The sequence below is a fragment of the Setaria viridis genome, chromosome 5 (genome assembly GCF_005286985.2).
Source record: "Setaria viridis chromosome 5, Setaria_viridis_v4.0, whole genome shotgun sequence".
Lineage (NCBI taxonomy): Eukaryota > Viridiplantae > Streptophyta > Magnoliopsida > Poales > Poaceae > Setaria > Setaria viridis.
In genome coordinates, this window is record NC_048267.2 from 26568110 (window position 1) to 26572506 (window position 4397).

Below are 4397 nucleotides of genomic sequence, written 5' to 3' on the forward strand. Positions count from 1 at the left end.
CGTCTTTCTTCCATCGAAGTGGTGTAGTCTTTCCAATGTTAGTAATTTCATGAGAACGGAAAACTTACTTTAATTTTCACTTGGTACCCACCTACGAGTACCCACGATCACGGCTTGAAACTCCAAAAACCAATGGGAGCCTTGCAGACTTGCAGGGGCACACTGGCATGTCAGGCCATTCTCCTCCTTCGACAGGGTTATGTTTAGGCCTTGTTTAGTTGCCCTGAATTTGGGTGTCCAAAATTACTCTTGTAGCACTGTAGCACACTGTAGCGTTTCGTTTGTATTTGTAAATTATTGTCCAAATATTGACTAATTAGGCTCAAAAAATTCATCTCGCAAAGTACAACAAAACTGTGCAATTAGTTTTTGATTTCGTCTACATTTAGTACTCCATGCATGTACCGCAAGTTTGATGTGACGGGGAATCTTCTTTTTGCATAGTATCAAAATTAGGAGTTTGGATGGAACTAAACAAGCCTTAGTTCCCTCCAAACTCCCAACTTTGACACTATGCAAAAAGAAGATTCCCCATCACATCAAATTTGCGGTACATGCATGGAGTACTAAATGTAGATGAAATTAAAAACTAATTGCACAGTTTTGTTGTACTTTGCGAGACGAATCTTTTGAGCCTAATTAGTCAATATTTGGACAATAATTCACAAATACAAACGAATCGCTACAGTTGCGCATTTATGGCAAAATGCCAATTTTGCTACTCTCAAATTGGGAACTAAACAAGGGCTAGTATCGCCACCCGTGTCCACATCTGGTGGTTCAAATCCTCCCACGTGGCACCACGGCACCCGAGCCGACGACAACATTTCGCCTCGGAGCGCTCGCGCCCGCGCCTCCGGTCCTCGTTCGCAGGTGATCGGGAAGCCCAGGATCGCCGCAGAATAACCACGCCCTCATTTCGAAGCGGAGGGCCGGCGAGGCCAAGGGCCTAGCGCGCGCCCGCGGCATTGCAGTGGTGTGCCCGTGCGACAGCGAGCGAGAGTGCTTGAGCCTTGCGGCGTTTCCTTCGTGCTCGTGGCCCGGACCGTCGCGGCGTGATCGGACAAGGATGGACGAACGAGGGATCACCGCGACGGCGTCTGTGCAACCGCGCACTTGTGTCTCCCCTCCCGCCGCAGCACCCGTGGCTCGTCTTCCCCAACACCGCCTCCCGCCCGACGTCCGCCGCGCGCGTGCTGCTGCGGCTCCGGCGACCGAGCGCGGCTGGCTCGTCCTCGCGCCCCACGCGCATGCGCACGCGCTCCACAACCTCGACTCCGACCAGCGCGTCCCGCTCCCGACTCCAACCTCGGCCCCTGTTCGACATGCGCGCCGACGCTCTCTCCTCCGTACCGTACCCTGCTACATGGTCGCCGCCATCGTCCTCGTCGCCGACAACTCCACCGCCGCGTTCTGGAGCGCTAGGCAGCGACAGCTGGATCTCGCCAGGGACCACATGCTCGCCGTGCGGCCGCAGAACGCCACCTTATACGGGGGCGGCGGCTTCTTCGTCGCGACCGACGTACGAGGGGGCCATCACGTTCTGGCCGTTGCATGACCGCAGCGCCAGGACTGCGGCGGCGACGACGGCAACTTCGAATTCGTGCGCGGCCACCGCAATATGAAAGCGTAATTGCTATGCATGCACCGAGATGATCCGGGTCTTCCGGTTCCGTGTCACGGCGCTGTGGAACGGCGTCAAGCCGCCTCGCGCGACCTCAGAGAACCTCGGCCTGGACGGCCTCCGGGTCGCTACCCTGACTCGCTTCGCCGCGTGGACGCGCCGTCCGTTTCGTCCATCTAGTTTTGCCGCCGGAGTCGCGGCCGCGGTGCCCCGTAGCCAAACCGACCCCATCCTGGTCCGACAACGCTCCCCCAACCTGGTGCTGGTCAGCTGGTGTCTCCCTCACCTTTTTTTTGTTTTGAGAACAGCCGGTTTTCATTCATTAATCATGAGAGGGAATACAATCAGCATCTAGGATACCCTGTAGACCTGGTGGAGTTATAAGCCACTCCTCCACCGGCCTGTTACAGGACATAAATTTAGCACACTCATGAGCTAATCTACTACAAGTTCTATTAGTAAAAACTAGCTTGAAATCTAGAAAACTCCGGCTCTGATCATCCATCTGTTGCAGTAAAGGATCGATTTCAGACCTCGGTGTGGGCGCTTCTCCCAGAGATTAAGGCCTGTTTTGATTACTCTGGCTTATTTTTAGCACCTATCACATCGAATGTTTAGATACTAATTAGAAGTATTAAACATAGACTATTTACAAAACTTATTACATAAGTGGAGGCTAAACGGCGATACGAATCTATTAAGGCTAATTAGTTCATGATTTGACAATGTGTTGCTACAGTAAACATTTGCTAATGATGGATTAATTAGGCTTAATAGATTCGTCTCGTCATTTAGCCTCCACTTAAATGGGTTTTGTAAATAGTCTACGTTTAATACTCCTAATTAATATCTAAATATTCGATGTGAGACGTGCTAAAAAAAGCAAAGGGAACCAAACGCCCCCTAACCAGGACCTGATAGTCAGTCACTAACTGGATTCGCTCCACTCCTCGGCATCGTGCGTACTACAACCCATCACGACACGCCATTGCCTCTGCTGCCAACGGAGATAGGTAGTGCTCGTACCATGTCGCTACCCCGCCGCAACTTCTTCCTTCATGGTCCCTGAGAACCACCCTGGTCGCTCCTGTGCGATCCTCCACGCGAAACGAAGCATCGACCACTAGTGGAAAATTAAATATTGATCCTAGCCCTTAAGTACCAGTTAGTTTTTGACGTACCAGGTTTAACGGTTAGTTCCTCAGGAACTCCCCGCGACCCCTTTAGTGCTGGTTGGTGGCTCCAACCGGTACTAAAAGTCACCCATTAGTACCGAGTGGAGCCTTCACCCAGTACTAATGTGCCTGAGAGCCTTTAGTACCGGATGGAGGCTCCACCCGATATTAATGGGTGACATTTAGTACCGGTTGGAGCTCCCAACCGGTACTAACTTCCCTCCTATAAATCAGGCGTTTTCTTCCTCCTGCCCGAGCCATTTCCTCCATCTCGAGCTTCATCCATTTATGGCAAAATAGTGGAGGTGCTACCGGATTTTTGACCATTTCATGAGAATTTCACTCATTCAAGTGTTCTAAAGGTTAGAAACTTCATCCTCCCTTAATACATGGTTAGTATACTAAGTTTTATGCTTTAGAGCTAGAGCAATTTATGATTTTTAGAATAAGGTACAATGGAGAATTTTTTTCATTTATATCCATGTGTTATTTAGAGCTTATATTTGTGATTTTTAGAATAAGCTATAAATTTTTGGATGCTATGTTTCGTATTAGTCAAATAAATTGATATGAGGTTAGAGGAATAATTTCATAGTTTAGTCCTTTACAAATATGAGATAAATAAATTATGGGGAAAAATATAATTTGTTCATATTTTAGTCATTTGCAAATATGCGCGAGATAAATTGTGGTACATAGAGATAATAAGATAAAATAGAGGTATGTAATTAGTCATTTTTAGAATAAAATATAATGGAAATTTTTTTGACAAGGAAGGCAAAAAATGGAGTTTCTGACAAGGGTTTTGATGAGTTAATAAAAATCATAAAAAGCATGCTTCCCGAGAGGAACGAATTGCCGTCCTCAACGTACGAAGTGAAAAAGGTTGTTTGCCCTCTGGGTTTGGAGGTACAAAAGATATATGCATGTCCTACTGACTCTATCCTCTATCGAAGTGAGGAATATAAGAAATTGAAGACTTGTCCTGTGTGCGAAGCGCTGCGTTATAAGATCAGGCGAGATGATCCTGATGATGTTGAGGGGCTGACCAGCAAGAAGAAAGTTCATACGAAGGTAATGTGGTATTTTCCTGTAGTACCATGCTTGAAACGTTTATTCAGAAACATGGCACATGCAAAGTTGATACGTTGGCACAAATAAGAACGTAAGCAAGATGGAATGATCAAACACCCCGCTGATAGGTCCCAGTGGAGAACAGTTGAAGAATTTTCTGAGTTTGAAAAGGATGCAAGGAACATACGTTTTGGTTTAAGTACAGATGAATTCAATCCATTTGGCGAGTTCAGTAGTGGTCATAGCACTTGACCTGTGACCTTATGTATGTTCAATCTTCCGCTCTAGATGTGCATGAAGCGGAAGTTCATTATGATACCGGTAATTATCTAAGGCCCAAAACAACCTGGTAACGACATTGATGTTTACATAAAACTGTTGATTGATGAACTTTTAATGTTATGGAAGGAAAAAGGTGTACGTGTATGGGATGAGGATAAAAAGGAGAATTTTAATCTACGAGCATTACTGTTCATAACCATCAATGATTGACCTGCGCTTGGTAATCTGCCAGGACAGATAAA